We start from the raw sequence: 19,889 nt of genomic DNA, 5'->3' as shown, positions 1-19,889 counted from the left end.
AGGGAGATAAGAGGAAGAAAGCGCGAGGGAGGGGCAAACCCATAAGAAGAGGAGAATTTTATTTATTTTTCAAACATTTTTTTGAAGTGTTAGTTATACTCTTCCAACATCTCTCCCAAGAAAAAAAAACAACTCTTCCATCTCTTCTTCCAACCCCCCTCCACTGCCTCCTCTCTTTCTTCCTTTCCCCCTCCTCCCACTCCTCCCCCGCCTCCACTCCCCATCACGCTCTCACTCTCCGGTTCTCTGTCCTTCTTATAAAAGGCGCCGGCGCCCCGCGACCGTCGCTTGTTCCCTTCTGCTTACCGTTGATCGCGTGGCTGAGCTCCACGGACGCACGACACACTCTCCACTCCGCCGAGGGCCTCCACGCACGCAGCGCTCCTTGCCGGCCGCACAGCGACCGCATCCCGGACCGCACGAGACTCACCGGCGGTGAATCGCCGCGTCAACAGGAGGAAAGAAGGGTCCTTGCCAAGGGCTGAAGAGGGATTGAGAAGAGGTTGACTGTCGAGGGAGACTGCTTGGGAAGAAAGCTTGTTGGAGACACCCCCAGAGAAAGGGTGAGTGGTGACAATTTTTCCTCCACTTTATTATTGTTTTAACTTATAAAGATACCCAAAAGACATGTTGAAATAGATTTAAAAATTTAGCACGCCAGTAAATGCGTAGGTTCAATTTTCTAGAGTTGAAACCATGGTGGATAGTTCGCTCTTATTAAATATTTACATAAATGAAATAGTTCTAGGGCAACTCGGAAGTATCTTATTTTACGTTTATGTTTCAACATGGATTTCTACAGGCATACATTTTTATCTGGTAAGTTTCGTGATTAAACATTTGAAATTTCTTCCGTTTGAACGCAATAGCTCATGATGTATGGGCTGTGTCCGTAACAGGTAATTTCGTCGGAATCATCGACGTATATTATTCTTCTTTCTTTGTTATTGTTCTTGCTGAAAATGATGAAGATTCATGGCTTGCGAATCTAAAATTCAAACGGAAAAGTTCTGATGCGAAGACTTTCATTGTTATTCTTTCAAGCAATTTAAAGAGGTCGTGTTGACTCACTTGACATAAAATTCTATGCGGCAGATCGATGTTCATTAAATGTTGTCAACTCTTACTGCTAAATGATGTATTTTTTATGATGTATTTAATGAGTTTATTCATTATAATCAATCTTACATTGTGAAATTATATTATAGAGGCCTATTATATTATAGAGGCATGCAGTAGGGTTTTGTGCAGTTTTCTGCTTTCAAAGATAACTTTACAGGTATACGGTAAGGCACCCAAGAGTGCAATTTTTTTACGGTATCGGCAAAGTGATCAACTGTTATGCGCTGCCATTTTCAATTTCCGTTTCCATGTTTTGTGGTTCACACGATCGTTTATGCTTTGGGATGGGTTGATATGGGGTCCATGAGAATTAATCGTATCTCGTTTTCGGGTTGATTAATATCTCCTCATCTGCGGTGAGAATTTACATCCTCATGAAGCCTGTGTTCATCTCCCTGTGTCCTTTCTGGGATGATGCCTGCGACGAAAGAATTATTTCGTATCGTCTATCGGTTATCAGTTGTGGGGTTATCGTTATATTTTTATCAATTAAGGTTTAATGCATTGCATTTACACGAGTTAGCGCTTCCCTCTAAGTCCATGAGAATTCTATTAACCTTAAATGATTAAATTAAAAAAATTAAAATATCCACGTTTCTTTTAGTGGAGGTATATTTTCAAGTGGAGGAACGGAAAAGTTTGCGTATTATGTATTTGTAATGCTTTGAAAATTCATTTATACCATGAGCTAGATTGAATTGTTTTGAAATATTATTATTTGGTTCAGTGTATTGAAGAGAATGCATGATAGTCATTAATCAGAGGTGAGAGTATCACGTAGAGGCCACGCGCCCTCTCAATTTATCCAGTTCGAGGAGATAAGCAGCATAAACGTTCGAAAGTTCACGGAACGAAGTGCATTAATTAACGTCCCAGTCACTTTATTTCCCCAGTTGTGTGCTATAGCGCTTCTACGGTTTTCTATTACCACCGCACCTGCCTAGCAAAATTTTACTTCCACGGAATGTTATGGCTTCATGCTCAGGTTACTCAATGTTTTCACGGTAAGTTTAATTCATATTTTATTCTGTCGAATGATTTATATTTATTTGGAATTCGCCTCCGGATCTGAAACCATTATACCATCCCACAAATGGTATTTTCTTAGATTTGGAAGCGCAATTCGTTTCTTTGTCAAATTAATTTAAGACAGATACTTATTGATTTCCATATCTTTTATGACAGAGGCGAATTCCTCTCTTAATTGGGTAAGGGTTATGATTGATGCCAGGATATTAAAAATGGACACCTTGTTTCCCCGTTTCAATGTTAATTTATGGCCAAAATCTCCATTAGAGTGAATATTTCAAACGTATACCTTGCTCTTAAACGCTAAATGGAGTATGAAGCTACCATTTGTGCCTCTGAATCATTGTTTATAGTGCTCAGTTCAACTTCCTGAATTTTACGAAAAAGATATTTAGTCAAGCAAAAAGTTTTTATGTTAATTTTTCTGATCGCTTGCTTCTCTAGAGCTTCGTTTACTTGATCATTGTTTTGGGTGTGCAATAAATACGTTGGGTGGAAAGTAATATATTAAATTATTTTATAAGACGAGAGGATATCGTGTTGAAGGCCGCATTTCTGTTATTAAATTTACCTAGTTAAAGGGTTAGACAATAGCTCTACTGCTCTCATTTTCATATTATCATTCGGAGAAAGGATCGTTCGCCAATCTGTTGGTTTAATTTATGCCCGATGAAACTCACACTGAAAAGTAATTGCGAGATCAAACCTTACTGGAATGGAATCAGATTTTGAGGTTCAGTTCATATCAGGGAGTTCATTTATCTAGGAGTGTATATTGCATTTTATGTAGTCCTTGTGGATGAAAGACACGGTGTCTACTATGTTCTTCTTTTGTTGATAAAGGAGAGAAAAAAATGGTGATGTAGTAGTGGGTAGGAATTGAATTCAAGTTGGAAGGACGGAACATTAGTTTTTTTCTGCACTGACTTTGTGTTTGATGCTGAACCTCGCAATGCTGCGTTTGAAAATGTTCACAACAGCGACACCCGAAAAAGAAATAGTATAACCTTTGGCATACGAGAAACCCTGAATAATCTTTTATAAATTAAGATACTAGTTACAAGATAAGTTTCTCTCGCGAAAAATACATGGGAGTATGATATTATTAATAAGAAAAGACCCTGGATATAGGGAAGATCAGTTGGCAGGAGTAGGTGGTAGAGTTTTATGTTAAGTTGCCTGTGACACATGTTTAAGAATTACATTTACAATATAGTGAATACATAAATCCATGGAAGTATATACACATATTTTCGCCCAGGAAAATCAAAGAATAATGCAGAAACCTGGTTTAATGAACCAAGTCAGGCGACTAAATATTAGACATTGAGTTAATTACCCATTCCGAAAGCTTGTAATCGTGTAAAAATACATACTCTTAAGCTAATGCACATGTCTTGGTCGTTTTGATGAGAATTTGGATGATTTTGTCTTTTTTTGTAGAGATTAGAACGATATAATCGCCCTGAAAAAATCCTTTGGGGCATCCGTGCTATTTATTGTATAATGTAGTCCTCAAAATTGAAAAAAAAACGATAAAAAATCAGCCAAAACTTGTCCCGCAGATTTTCTTGCTGCTCACAATATTCTAGGTGAAATACATCAATGCCCAATTTTTCCATTCTCTATTTATTAGTGATTACAAATCTATTAAATTAGATCTGATTACCGTTCTTTGTCATTAATTTATTTCGCTTGCAATTATTTTGAGATTATTAGTTGGAGTTCGATCTCGATTCCTGAGTTTAAATTTAAAATTTTTTTGGCTTCAATGAAAAAAACTTTTTTTTGGTATGGAAATGAATGAGTCAATGTATGCGTTTCTTGAAACTAAAATAGCCCTAAGAATAGTCATAACATGAAATTCTGTTAATATTGAATAAGTTTTCAGTTTAATAAAATCTTGAAGAAAAAATAATTAGCGAAGGGCCTAATATTGATTTGATAGAAACATGCTGTTTTAACCTATCAGATTTAATTTTTTTGGTATTTCGTCAAGGCATTTTGAATTTCGCTCTCTAGAATTTTTTTGAGAAAAAAGTAATGTGCTGCATTAATTAAATTCAATATATCTCCGAATGACAGTAAATTCTTTTGGATTATTGAAAAAGTTTTTTCTTTTGATATTCTATTCCTTTGTTGACTATAGTTATACCTTGTTTATAAACCGTTTCAATTCATTCGTCGGATGAATTGTAAAACCAGTTATCTATTTATACACTCCGTTGGTAAGTTGACATTGTAATTGATTGAAGGTATTTTTGAGAGCCTGAACGATTTAAATACGTTATTAATTAAAAATTAAAAAATGTGAGTATATATGCGTTTAAAAACCTTATTTGGACGTTTTTCTATTATTCTGTGGATATGAATTTTTAGTTTTTGGAAGAATACGAGGAAGAAATGTATGATGATTAATTTTAATGGCCTGATAAAAATTATTTATTACGTCCCAACTATGGAAGTGCAATGTGAATAACTAGTGATTTTATTTTTCCTTCGAATGTAGAGTTTGCTTTTACAGTAATATTGACGAATAAAAGTGTATTGCATATTCTTAAACTTGTAGCAACTTTAATCTTCAGCTATCAGCTGAGGTTCGTGGACCTGCCTTCTTTCGTATTAATGAGCAATATCATTCTCTCCTAGACAGAAGCTCTAATTTTATTATAGACGCACGCAGGGTATTCATGTGTCCTTTCTCCGTTTACAGTCCTACGTGGGAACAGATTTATAAAAATTCATGAAAACTATATTTCGTATCTGTGATTACTTTTATGGCTTTTGTTATTGTAAATAAAGTATAGAAGTATTTTTAAAGTTAATCGCATGACTTGTGCGTACACTAGTGTTGATTATACCTTTTTAAAATTGGTTATTTTCATCACCTCTGCAGTGAGTATGCAGTTTATTCTATATTTTACCCTACTCTCGCTCTCCAGTAACAAATGCCAATTTATTCGAAAGATCAATGTATATTACGTTGTTAAACTTAGTTTTTTGGTCAAGGGTGTATTTATTTTTCAAGCGATGGCAAAATTTTGTGGCATGTTCCCATCTGGGAACATGCTTTAGAACGCATTTAAAAGTTTTTGTTCGGGTTTTCTTTCATAATATCTCTTACTTAGGTATAAAATTAATAGGGTATATAAAAATAATAAAAATCGGTTGGTAAGCTAGTTCAGTCTTTAAGGGGTCAACTAAAACATTTTGGCATAGTGTTTCAACCTCCAAGTGGAGCACTGCCAGATAAAATAATTTTACAATTTCCCTTCATGTTTTACGGAGATTGAAAATGCAGTGTCTTCCCACTCCAACTTCGTTAGCATTTACATTCGAAACGAATGAAAAATGTCAGAATTCACGTTGGAACAGCAAATTTATTTTCATTCTGCTTCATGATGCTGTTGAGAGATTTTATGCTTTATCTGTCGGATCGTATTGCCAAATTATCGAAATATATGTGTTCTTCCTTAGGAAAATCAGGGTGTCAATAACCATTATTGTTTCTATGTAAATCTGTGTTCACTAGGGGAATAAAACGAAAAAAAAGTGAGTAATCTTTTGAATACATGTGTTTTGAATGAGTCTCATCTCATCGAATTTAAATAAAATAATATTTTTTTTATTCAGATGAATTTGTTGTGTCTCACAGATTTTTAAATCTTTCAGCCAAAGTAATTTAAAGAAGAGGAAATTCTAGTTTCCTGTGCAATTATTACCCAATGTTTTCAATATAGGTATTTCAGTCTTCATATTTGTACATGAATATAGTTCTAATTTAATGGAGGTCATCCCTTCGCAAAAGAGTTACAAAATTCCATTGCGGGAAATAAGTTGCTGCTTTTTGGGTGAGAAAAGTGGTTTTTGTTAAAATAATCCCGGGAGTTGTGTTTTGCTGTTTCAAGGAAATGAAATGAGCATTCTCAATTTTTATGATTAAAATATAAAAATTATTTTCAGTCATTGCGTTGATGTTTATTTCTCCACATGTGCCCATTAAGAGGTTCTATAGACTATATATGATGGTTGATTAATCAGATAATTTTCTTTGGATTCAATACTCACTTGTAGAAAAGTACATTTGGCATGAAATATTTGTGGATAACTACCTAGCACTCCCTTTTACCACTCATAAATAAAGATGAAGCTTTTAATTGAGATTTTTCTAAGGTATAGATGGTAGCTGGTAACTAAGCCCTAATGAAAGAGAAAGGTTGTGGCTTGGAGGTTATTAATGTGGTATTTAGAGAAGGCAGGAGAAAATAAGGTAGTATGAGGAATGTAATCAAAGATACATTAATTATTTGCGATGAGAGGATTTTTTCGGAGGAATGTAGATATTAAATGTGGATGAAAGATATATTGCATTCTCTTGTACAATCTGGTTTTCTCGAAGTATATTGGATGAGGAAAAGGTTATTGTGACAGAGAATGCTAGGAATTAAGGGAGATGAGGGGATATTACTATTTGAGACAATTTCGGAGACCAATGATCTTTATTATCTACAAGAGATCGTTATATATTGTCGATTATACCGTGTAATAAGCCTATCAACATATATTGCAATAACAATGCATTATATGACAGCTATACGAAAGTTTTGCATGCATTAATGGGAATAAATGGTAATACAATGAAAAATTTTGGCATTGTGGCTGAAACATGTTGAACTCCCTGCAGTTAGAGATATCATATTCCATAGTTATTTTCAATATTATCTGATAACTAACGAATTGTAGTTTGTGCTCTATCAGAACAATAACATATAACCTCCCCTAGCGTGGATGGATTTTATTGTTTTTTAGATGCGAAATTTTATTTTGATTTCGCTTACCATTGCTACGCCATAAATACATAAATGTTTTTTAATAGCATTATTTTAATATCTGTACAACTCGTTTAAATACTTAATATACGAAATAAATGCGTTAAAGATCTATACTTTATTAATTGCTTACAATGAGGTGAAACATATATGGTCGACTTTATAAAACTCTAGCTGTGTTTGATTATCCATTGATAAAATTAATTCTCCAACTCCAGCATGGTAAGCTGTAAGATGATAAATAGTGTTTCAAACTATGATTAAATTAGCTTTATAAGGTAAAAATAACCAAACAGTTTCGCAAGGAATTTTGGTAGGAAGGAACGCTGCCGGGAGCTCTATTGTAGGGCTGCATTTATGATGTTGGTGCTAATGTGTGGATTGCTCACGTTTGTAGAGTGATCGTATTTTCTCCGGATATCAGGTTAGGATTTCTGCTGCATAATATACTCATTGCATTGTCTTAAATGCCGAAGTTTACGTTGGCTACTCTAGTCGGAATGAGGCCACAGAGAATGTATGAGCTTCATGCAAGTGAGTAGCAAAGAGGTTAAGTATTATTTATTCTCGTAAGAATGTGAAGCAAGACCATTTATCTTTCGAGTATTCGAAGTAACGAGAAAGACGTAGCTCCACGCTGTGTGTATTTATTAAGTCTAAACCACCAACGCGAAGGTAAATTCCGTTTTGTGTTATCTTTTGAAGAGGGTATATTGGAATAGATTTAATTGAATATGCTGCGTAAATTAATATGATTCTCTTTTTGAAAGTGGGACCTAATATTCGTCCCTTTACTTTACAGCTGGTAACCGAAATACCTTGTCATTTAATCAAATGCTTATCCATTCGAAGCAAATGGGAAATGAATTTATTCAGTATCAATTTATCTCCTGGGTTGCACAGCCGTTACGAGGTTTAATTAAGACTTAACGTTTTTTTAGATATCTACTCTTATCCGTGATATGATCTCAGATACCCATGTAGGATAAAACCTTGACTGTGTGGATAATATATCTTATGCTTCACTTCAAGTGATTCCGCGCTTATTTTCCAGCTTAGCGGTAACTTACACACAAATAATGCGATGCCTCCGATTTCTCTCCATTATCTGTGGCAACTATACTTTACTGAGAGGAAAGCTGTTTCCTAAGCTATGCGCTATATTTTGCCTCAAGGAGCGCGCAGAAAATGTTTAGTATTGAGAGTCTGATATATAATTCAGATGAGTAATGCAGTGAAACTGTTAACGACGTTGAATTCACCATAATTTGGCCAAAAGTTTTAGGGTCGAAATTTATCGTACACAGCTTTAGCTCATCGTTTTTGTAATCAATAGTTTGAGGCGGTTCTTGGTGAAACTTCTTCATTTAAAATTAAAAAATTTGTGAATTTCACATATGATGGATTATGTCTCACCGCGATGAAATCGGTCGTCCAAAATTATATGCATGCGAAATTTACAAACTCAAGGCCTATATTCCAGATAAGAATTTGTTCGGAATTATTTAGCTGTATAAGAATTCCACGATAAATTTACCGTCGAATGAGAAACTAATTTGAAATTTAAGAGGCTGCGATGACAATGTGTATAATAGTTTAGCCTTACTCCGGTAGTATGGTTTGTAAGCGTGTCAGGTGCGAAGTATGTACATTAAATAATTTATTTTAGTACTCTGGTCTGAGGTTGATGCTAAGGGGAAGTTTTATACAGATATTTAGGAACGAGGAAAACTCTATAGGATGAGCTCATATTGGGTCAATCTTCTAAATGTCTCCACAATTTTGATGTTGAAAATAAAATAAATTGATTTGCGTGAAAGAAACTTTCGTAAAAATCAATCAAGTTGATGAAGAAAGCTAGAGCTATCGCGTTAGTTAAAGAACGTGAGGATTCGATTTATTTAAAAAAGTTGAACCATTTCAATTTTGATCCTTGTCTTTGCATGCGATGAGCTCATCAATTTCAGACGGAATAATGTGAAGATGCCTTCACTGTGAGGCATGATCATTTATTTGAGTTTACGGTGAAAAAATCGTTAAAATTTACCTAAAATCAGTAATTGCAAAGGAATACTCCCAACATTTTATTTGTTTTTTTTCTGAAGTTATCGAGATTAGATTTCCAGTAAATGGGATTGGAAATGGTCGCTAGTCGTTCAATTAACCTTTTAATAGCAGCAACCTTCGAAGATTTATAGGTTTACACCGTAACTGAAGCAACTCAAGTAACAACTCAATATCATCAGCAAACAAGACAGTTTTAGTCAATATTTCATTATTTCAATACTTTCATAAATAACTTTTACTTTTTGCTAGCTACATTTGAGCCATTAGTTACTTAAACAAACTGAATTTTTATGCATTTTATAGTCAAAACATTAAATATCATATTTCATCTTTATGATTTAAACCCCGATTTTCCATTTTTAACGGCAGTTGCAGTTTTACTAAAAGGTAATTTTTATTTTTTGTATTAATAGCAAGTGATCAAGTCCTCATAGGAGAAAAACTATGTTTTAAGATTGCTTTTTCAAATAAACATATAATCGTTCATGAAAATTATTTTAGTTGTTGATTAAGAAGCAGCAGTAGTCACGGGTAAACATGTTTCAAATAGATATTTCTTGTGACTCAAAGTGACAAAAGCTAGCCACAGTTGGTTATCACAGAGCATCTTTTAAACTTCGTTCCTGCCATCAAATTATTTTACTCATATTTTTCCCATTTTACTTTTGCTGATGCCAAGTGACTTACTGTTCATTAAAGATAAATTACGGTTTTGTGGAGTGCCGAAAGGGGGTTATTGAGATCTCAGGGGCCCTTCCCCTTCTCATTGCATCAGTGTGCTACTTGCACGTTTTCAATTTGCTACCCATCCGAAATAGTTCTTACCTATAAATTAGAGGGAAAACTATAAAATCATACCTACTCAAACTAATTGTGACGAAAAAAATTTCTGACACCGTTTAATCGTTGACCACGAGGTGAGGGCTCCCTTAATGCATTTCCAAGGCCGTGGGTTGGAATATCGTGTCCCTGATACCCCGTAAATAAGCCATCGGATTTTCTGGATCATAGGGAGTTCATAGATCGCCAGAGTTGTTGTCCGAGCGGTGGTAGGTAATAGTGAGCTATAATTAATAATTTTACACGTTTGGAAGTTGATATTCGTCTCAGAAATAACTAGCAAAAACAGCACCATAATTGAGGAGTATGACCACCATTCATAAGTGTATCGTCTGTCAATGCATTCATATATCACTTGATTTGATAGTTTTAGTTAGAGGTTATTGAAAATATTCATCGCTCGATTAGGCATGTGACTCTTATTCATTAATATCTTATTCATTCATTGATCATCAGAGTATGATTACTGAGATCATATTCAAATTTTCCGTTCCCCTCTAAACCTGCCGCCATTGTCCTCGGATGGAGAGAATAGGTAAACCGTGGGCGTTCTCACTGAGGTCAGCGAACTCATCCCCTTCCCTCGAAGGCTCAATTATTCATGGCTTCAACCCCGGAACATTTATACCAAGAGCCTTAACCAGGAGAAGTTTGCTTTCCATCCGAAAGGAATAAACTCGACTAGATTTTCTGTTTGCGCTCATCGCCGGTTGATACGAATTCATTTTCACCACCGGGAGGGAGAGGGAGGCCTTTTCCGTGCGTGGGAGAGGGGATAGAACCCCGTGCCAAAATGAATTCTCGACCTCGGTCAGAAACTTGTTAATCCGTCGGGACTGACGCCGTCCGCCTGACGGGGGCTGAGATCCGTCGGCTCGCAGATTGTCAGTACACGCCTCCCCGTTCTTCTTCCCCGTTTAAATTACTCACCATGCCGTGGCGCGTCAGTGAAGAGAGAGAGAGGATGGTTGGCTGCCAGCCAGCCCTTCCATCCACGATACTCCTTGTACTGGCGTGTGTTTTTGCGTGGGAGGCAACTTGTTTTGCTTGTGGGGGTAAGAGGGTTTGTTAGGCTCGGTCGAGGAGAGAGGGGTCGTGTGTCCAAGGGCTGCGCAACAGTGGCGCAGTGGTAGGACCCCTTCCCCTATATTTCCCTTGTATCCCTTTTGCGATCCCAATCGGGGAGAGCGTTGTGGGATTCGGACGAGGGAGACGCTCCGCATCATCTGTTCCACTCTCCTAGCCTTCTCTGCGGTGCGGTTCGGTGCAGCGCGGATGCATAACCCACAGGATACTGACGCCGAATAGCCGGATTGGAGTTCTGTGGAGGTCGTCTCCTATATATAAGAGGGAGGGTGGAGGAATAAATTGTTCTCACCGAGTCCCCAATAGTTCCACCACGCCGCCCTGCACTACTGATTGCTCTCTATTTGTCTAAAGTCTCAGCAATGGGAAGGATTTCCATGACTTGGAGGAAAAATTGAAGTTGCCACTATTTAACTTGCTCATCTGGTAAAAATCGGGTATTTTGTAGAAGAGCGTAGTCATTAGGGTATTTTTATTGTTGAACTGTCTGAGAAATTGGATAATTCAGTAAGATTTTTGTTGTTTTCCGATGGAAGACACTTTATGCGTCACAAGTATTTTTTTCGATCCTACTAGGAGTGTGCATAACTAAATTAACTTCACTTTTCGAACAGAAACCGTCAAGTCTTTTTTTGCGGAGAAAGTTTTTTTAATTATTTTAAAATAACCTCGTGAAGGGCGGTGACATTCACACCTTTAACGAAGAATGCATGAATTTACCTTGGGGATAACAATTAAAGTTACCTTGTTGTACTAATTAACACCTGATTCTTTCGGCTCCATTCCTAGCGTTTCTTGAATCTTATCTCATCTCAAGGAAATTTCTCTTATTTATAAATTAATATGAATAAGTGGTGGTAAGGTCAAGATTGTTATGTATCAACCGATTTTCGAAACCAAAAAAATTATTTTTAGTTGTTGAATAAAAAAGAAAAATTATGATCTCTCCCATTTTGCATGCATTAAATAGTGAGAAGGAATACAACGTAAGGCTTTGGAACTAAAAACTTTCCTAAAGGATTTATTTGTAAAATTTGTGTTAAGATCTTCGCAGACCATTTGTTAAAACTTCAATAGTTTTAGTAAATTTGAAAAAGATTACTTAGTAGCTTCCGGTCCGGAGCGTTTTAGTCTTATCAGATAATGTTAAATTTTACTACCCTCCCTATGCCATTCGGCGTGCTGTTGGGTGCTACTGGCCACTTTTTCTTTCCCAGCGACCGCCCATTTATTTGTCGGCGCGATGCGTCATCATCATAAGTCATTCAGGCCTAAGATTGCTTGGCCGCGACCCTCCAATCTCCTCCTTCATGTACTGATAGCTCCCCCATTTTTTATAGCAGATTTTATCTAGAGGACATATTTATTGCTGCTCAGTCTTTCTTGTGGGAATTTTCGTGGTATTTTTTCCTTTCTATGATGCTCTGTGAATATCCATTGTGTCTCATTGTATAGTCAACATATTGAGAGATATTTTCCCTTCAAAATTGCTCTAGTGGCATTATTTTTGACCGCGTAATTCTTTCTTTTTCCGTAGCTTATCGGTCTATTCGGTTATAAACAGCTGCCTTCTTCACAAAAACGTGTTTTGTTGTCATTATATCACTGTCTAGCCTGTTCCCTTTTGGTCAACGTGCCATATGCTTTCTTGCAGCTCTCTTACTCGCTAAATTGCGCGAATTTCCTTGCTTTAATTGAACATATGTGTATCTAGAGTGCTTAAAGTAAGTATAAGTAACATCACTTGACCAAATTAAATACCATTAAAGTAACTTGAGTATGTTTTAAACTGTAGGAAAAGAAAAAAACCTCTCTCAGTAAGCGTTCACTGCGGTTGGAATAATTTATCTTCTGACCCATATTTAAGGTAAAATATTCGAATTAGGACTTTCATCTTCTCTTCTCCTCGTGAAGCCCCCAAAATGGGAGTGATTCATAATCTTTACCCTTTGGCCAGACGCCACTCTTTAAGTCACCCATCTTGGAAGAAATATGGTTAGTTCTTAGCCTTTTACTGTTTTCCACCGTCACCACTGATTTTCAGAAGTCTTTGGGATAGAGCGCAGCTGTCTGCATTGGTAGCTTCTATTTTTCTTAGATGATTTATAGTTTACTGGAAAATATGCTTTGATTAAGGCGACCAGGAGGTCAGGCAAGGCCGCATGCGCCATTTAATACTGCAAGTAATACTCATTGGCTGTTCACACTCTCTGCAACCAAAGTCACCCGCCGACGACTACATAGACAACGAAACTGTCTTTGAAAGCGCTCTCCAAAATGCGGGGCTAAGCAGCTCCAACTATTGATAAATGAGATTTCTCGTTGGTGTACCAATTGGAGAAACTACAAGCACTACTTCGAAGTCAAGGCTTTAATCTTCCGGTGAAGGAAGCTTCTGGTTTGAGCGTTCCAACGCAATCTCCTTGACAGGGCCATCTCATGAAGCCTCGGATTGTTATATCGCCTTCTCTATAGTATTACATATTACGTTATTATCTAACTATTTTGAAGAAGCCTCTAAAAAATAATTCAAAATTCATGGGAAACAACTATTTTCAGTTGATTGAGCATTTCACCGTCCTTTTTTGTGCATTGTGCAAGTACTTTTGCAAAGCACCACATCTCCATTCCCACCGACTTTTCCCCTCCGAAGGATCGAATCATCAAATATTATTGTTACTAAGTCTGGTTTTATTTCGTGTGAGATTTTGTTTCGGAAATTATACAAATGATGATCATTTATAGTTTTCCGGAAGTTATTTTTTTAAGTAAGTCGATCGGGAGACCGAACAAGGCCGCATGTGCAATTTATGAGGAGAGAATTTTGCGGGTAACACACATGCTTGTTCACACTCACCACAGCCTATGCTATCCGCCGCGATGTAGGTACGCTTGCCCGCTCCGAGCAAGCTTCACGCCATAAGCCACACTACGACGCATGCATGCGGCACAAATGGGTGCGTTTCTGTGGCGACGAAGGGGAAGTGTGACGCGGGAATGACAAGCTCAAAGGGTAACACAGGCGCGAACTTTACTGTGACTCATCTCCATCGCTCTCCGTGACGTGACTTTCTCCGCGCTGTTCACAGTCTTGTCTGGCCATTAGAGGTGTGCGTTCTCTGATGTGAAATTTGCAATGCCATTGGCGTGTACTGAACATTATTACCATCCCCTCTTACGTAATAGTGGCTTCGAACCATTCTCGAACGTAGGACAATAGTACAGTACTCCTTGTGATACGGTAGGTTTAAAGATTATTTTAATATTTGGTTGTTGTGTGGGGCGAGTAAATTACACGGTTCAGTGGGAATGCAAGTGTGCCCTCATTTAATAATGATATTAGGTGATTTTTTGTGATTAAAAAAATTTTTCTGAATTAGTAACATACTGGTGTAATGAAGGGTGTAGGAAAGCTACAATTACTCACTTAGAGAAGGGATGGATACTCTATTTATATCTATCTTCGCATATGCTAGGTGGAACTACTACCACCAACCAGTCGCCAAAAATTGGTACTCAGTGGCAATTGATTACAGGAGTCCCGTGTATAGCAGCTGAATGACTATCGAGCCGTAACAGGTGATACGATCAGGTTCTTCATTTTCAAAAGCTATCGAAAAATGACTGCAACTCGGAGAAGGCTATTTTGTGGAACTACGATCCCGCACCCTTTTGCTCTCACTACGTCTGAATAACACCATAATTTTGACGCAGGTACCTAGAGATTATTAAAGCTTGTACAGACCGACTCTAGCCATTATTTTGCTTTTCACGCGGTCAGTCTTGCTCTGAGAAAAAAAAGATAATTTTCATGTCACATTCATAAGTCTTCAGCGATAAAAATGTACGTACCGCTGCACGTATGAAGGTCTAATATCCGTGAATTAAAAAGTTAACAGCTTCAATCCAGGAAAAGAGGCTGAGATCCATTTCATTGACGCCCTTCCATTGATGTTCAAGTCCAGCCGCAATTTGAATCAATATTTCTATAAATCTCTAAAGGCCCTCAAATAAATCATGTTTTTGAGCCATTGAACGGTGCTGATACAGCTTTGATAGAGCTTTACATTTTAGGTTGTAAATATTAAGTATCTTACTCTACACTTTCTCACTCAGTAGAATGGTTGGTCAACAATGCACACCGTACTATACGCAGAAGTTTGGTCTCACAATTCCTTTCTAAGACTAAGTTGGATATCGTACGTAGCTACCGGTCAAGAAAGGAAGGTAACTTTAAATTCAGATTTCTTAAGGTAGCCATCACTGTCAAACAGTTTAAATTTAATTTTCATCGTACATTTTGGCTCTTTTTAGTACTAAAAAAGCATTGAAAAATGGAGAATGCTATACCCAATGATCCTGAGGAATTACATTAGTATGAATATTATTTTCAATAAACCTTAACGTGGGTACATTATGAGAAGAGGTAGTACGACCATTGCGAAATTGCCGACTTATGGATGGCGTAAATTCGTCTCTCCAATTCATGGGGTCTAGCGTGTGTCACTGTGGGGGTGATGCTTTGCCGTGATCGGGACGCGTGATTTCGCCTGTCATGTCCGCTTCCCGTGGCTCCGTCCGTCTCTTCATTTCTAGAAGTCGTAACCCTCTCCAACTCCTCCGGAAATGGAGGCTAAAATTGATGGAGCCGTGTGTGTTTTTCCACCCCTCCCCTCTTACAGTTGGAGGGGAATTCCCTCGGAGTTCTAGGTTGAAAGTTTTCTCTATTAAATTCGCAGTCGAAGACATGGCGGAATGGCGATGCTGCGAATGACACTTTGGCGAGATGAGGATGATGACAGGAAAAAATATCGATTCGCGATCGACGTTTGCCGCTTTTATTTCGCGGCAATAAAATTTGTACCCCTTTGGATACGCTGTGGTAATCAATTAATTTAAGCTGTTAAGAGTTGCAATTCGGTGATTGCTCATTAAGGTAGTGTGATCGACTTTCAAATTCATACAGTACGTAACTGGTAATGATGAATGTTTGGATCGATGTTAGTAACTTAACTAATGGTAGTGCAAATAGCAAGTAGGTTTTCCGTATATGTGATAAAATATTTCGTATTTAGGTGTGATTCATGATAAAAACAAAAATCATAATTAATTGTAAGTCTCAAGTTTAACTTTAAAATATGAGATAAAATTTCTGGAAAATATTCTCCGTAAAAGGTGCTGCAAAAAAAATTTGGAGTGGCGTAAAATAACCAATTAAAAGACCAGAAATGAAGAATTTTTCGCTTGCAATGATGGTCAATGAACGAGTAGAATTCCCGGTTTTTTTCGTCATAGTTCAGACAGTTATTATGTATGCAATGCGTGAAATTTATTTTCTTTCCAAGTAATAACTGTGACAATTGAAAATCGTCCGTCCCAAGAGATCAATATCCTTTTATTGGCGTTATGAATGTGACACTTGGATCACTTGATATCTTATCTAGAGAGCATATTTTGAAGGTGCCATGCTATCATCGCTAGCAAAGGATCAGTGCGTTAAACCTGACAAATGGCGGGGTGAGTGTATTTCGGATAACCTATCTCCGGTAAATGTCAACAGATGAGTGACATTGACTGTAACAATTGCTCGAGCCGTTTAACATATATAACACTGAGACAATTGTTTCATAATGATATTTGAAAAGTTTTTTCAGGAAGTAAATCAACATAGCAATGCAATGGTCATAATGAGCGTAATACGTTTTTTATTGTAAGTATCGGAGAAGGTTGACCTCCCTTTATTTTGTTTGTTGTATCAGAGGTTGGACATGTATACTTGTATTTCGAACTTTGTTCGGTTTCATCCAGCACCCTTTATACGCAGCTGGCATAATTGTAGGAAGTATCGCAAGCACTGTATTGCAGTTTTAGTTTGGAATAGCAATGAATAGTCAAGTATAGTCAAGTAAATACATGCTAACGTATTTGTTGATATCGTTTCGCTAGCCGTTATAAAAGTTCATACGAGAGTTTTCATTCAATTTTGTCCCTTTTCCGTCAACCTTGATGCATATTTCACATTATTTCCCGACTAGAAGTTTAGAGTTAAAATAATTTCCACGCTTTCATGCATTTGGCGTTAATTAGTATCCATTCTTTTGCACTCTTCATTATTTTTTCAAGCCTTGACTCTATTCTTAGTTTAAAAGTTTTGAAGCATAATGTATTCAGTGATATGGGGCATGAATACACTTTTTTCTCGCCTTTCCGTTTCCTTTCCTAAGAAAGTAATCTACCAAGTGCAGGATTTTTTGTACTCACTGGTTTTACATTATGATGCCAACAATCATGTAATGAAATGTTTCAGAATATTAACTTCCTCAATAGAAAATTAAGTTTTTTGCCTACCTCATTAGAGAATTGCTTTCTTATAGTCACTTTGTTAGCATATAATTTACTTTATTGCAATATATTATGACGTTATTCTTCATAGTAGTCCATTTTGATACTGTCTATACTATAGTGTTATTTTATAAATGCCAAAAAGCATTTTTTGTCCAGTATTTTTATATCTATTTAACATGGGCAAGAAAATATATCCTCCTCATTTGTTTTTTTGCTCTTTCACTTTCTCTAATGATCTTTTATTTTCAATTTATTGTATACAAGCATGACTACGTAATAAGATTATAGGCGAAAACATATTTGTCCTGAGAAAAATTAGACAACAATATCCTTGAAAATTATAAGCAACATACATTGTTTATGAGTTGACCACAGTAGCTACCCGCGTACTCGTGCTCTTGCTTCTGTCATCTTTTAACGTAGCTTTTCGGAGAAAGAGTATGATTTTGGCATGCATCCATGGCGTGATGAAATTTTACAACTCGAATGGAGTTGCTGTGCTTATTCCAATCTACTTTGCGCATGGGCCATCTCATGCATTCTTCAGGATGAATATGTAGTTACCTCGCGCTCGAGCAGATGTGAGGATTGCCATTGGAGAATTACAAAGGTAGGATTGCGGTTGTGTCTTGGTGGGTAATCTGCAACTTTTGAGCAAAGTCAGAATAGATTAATGTAGTGTTCTTATGGCTATTATTATGTAGGCGAGAGTAATTTGGTTACTTCTTCCTTCGTTGTGATAGTGATGCTTATTAAGGGAAAGTAAAAATAAATCAGTTGCTTGTGTTAAAAAACGAGCTTTGTTTCACTGCTGTGTGATGCTGTGTAATTCGGTTAAATAAAATACTTAAGATAATTAGCTCTATATATTGACCAGGCTCTCTATATGTTATCTTTTTTCATACAATTGAGCGGAATAATGAATGAAGCATGTGAGGACGCTGGTATTTTTTTGAAATGGTCTCCTTTGAGATTCCTTAACTTCAGACCCCAGAATTTTACTTTTTATTATTTTGATAACATAATTTCTGTAGAAGATGAATATCTTTATAGAACACATAGATTAGCACCCAAGGACTTCAAGCATGTTGGTAGGACAAAGAATGTTAGTATGCAATCTTTTAGTTTTGAAAATTAATACTAATCACTCAGTATCACTTTGAAGGAGGTATTGGAATTCATAGAGGTGTTGAGTCTTTCACCGATCAACAAGATATGTCTTAATTTCAACGCATTAGTCACGTCTCCTTATAGATATTTCAAACTAACAATACGTTTTGGTGTATATAAAGTCTAATTCAGCGGTATCTTAAAAAAAGTTCGTAATTCGGGAATGTAGTAGATCCTTATGTGAGAAGTACCTCCTCAAAAAATTGGAAGCCTAACGGCATAGGTTAACGATCACTATGTTTGCTCCGATGTTATTGTTAAGCACCGTCAATAGTGCTACTTTTCTGAATTGAATGAAATAAAATAACTTTGTTTTATTCCACACTTTATTTTGAATAGCACGACCCGGGTTTCAACATCTTGTGTTATCATCAGGTGATGATAAACATGATGATAACACCTGATGATAACACTAGATGTTGAAACCCGGGTCGTGCTATTCAATATAAAGTGTGGAATAAAACAAAGTTATTTTATTTCATTCAATAATGAAGCAATTCCACAAAATAACGCCTGAGACCGTGTCTTATACTACTTTTCTGAAGTTCATTGTCTTACATTTTCGTATTTTTTTAAAAATTACAGTCGCATATAATGTGAAAATCTCTTTGCAATGACAAAGCAATGTACAAGTGCACATTTTTTCTATAAATCGCCTCCAAGAACTAAATCGGGGGTCACCTTTTTGTGGAGAGAAGTAAACAGGCACGAGGAGAGTGGCATCGAATGCGTTACTCACGACGACTGCAAAAACGTTAGCGGGCGATTCCGCCTCCGCGCCCCCGGGCGTCGTGCTGTTCCCGTCTCTCGGCTTCCAGGCGAGGCGTGCCGAGTGCCGAAGTTTGGAATCGCCGGAAGCGACGAGGTTTTTTTTCTTACCTCAAGAGAGAGACAGAGAGAGTTGGCAGTGCCATCTCTCCGAAGACATCAACTGCCACGTAAGGAGCAGGTGTCGCAGACTTTTATGCCCGTCATTATTTTATTTCAAACCCTTTCACTGATTCTGGAACGCATTCCTGATACATTTTTCATTCTTCAATTCGGTCGAAGAACCAATACTCCACCAGGCATCAATTATGTAGGATATTACGTAAGATGTGACAAAGGTTTTTTTTTCTGACGTAACGCTCACAGTCAGAGAATTCATCTTGGTAGATGGTGCTGCCCATTCTTCTGTCATTTAGTGGGAACATTTTTCTTCTGTCTGGCTGTAATTTTTCCCATCTTCACTGCTGTTTCGTAATGCCCATAAACTTGTTTCAGGGCCAATACTTCAATACTTAAGCGGTTGAGATACTCAGAATCTTAAACAATGCAAAAAGGGTTCTTCTGTTGTCAATGAATATCTAAATTTGTTCATATTCTTGAAATTACACGAAAAGTACTCATCTCTGCATAATA

The 19,889-nt window shown here is 36.9% G+C and overlaps 1 protein-coding gene across 2 annotated transcripts in view; it reads left to right on the top strand.

The window, feature by feature from the left end:
* The first annotated feature begins 266 nt into the window (after positions 1-266).
* LOC124171438 overlaps positions 267-19,889 on the top strand; it is a 133,755-nt gene continuing 114,132 nt past the window's right edge. For both annotated transcript variants that reach the window (XM_046550621.1, XM_046550613.1), the window contains exon 1: positions 267-563. The gene's annotated coding sequence lies outside the window, so the exon portion shown is untranslated. The remainder of the gene's footprint in view (positions 564-19,889) is intronic.

Source organism: Ischnura elegans, chromosome 1, assembly GCF_921293095.1.
Source record: "Ischnura elegans chromosome 1, ioIscEleg1.1, whole genome shotgun sequence".
Classification (NCBI taxonomy): domain Eukaryota; kingdom Metazoa; phylum Arthropoda; class Insecta; order Odonata; family Coenagrionidae; genus Ischnura; species Ischnura elegans.
Note: the sequence above shows the minus strand (reverse complement) of the source record. Positions and strands in the feature narration are given on the sequence as shown.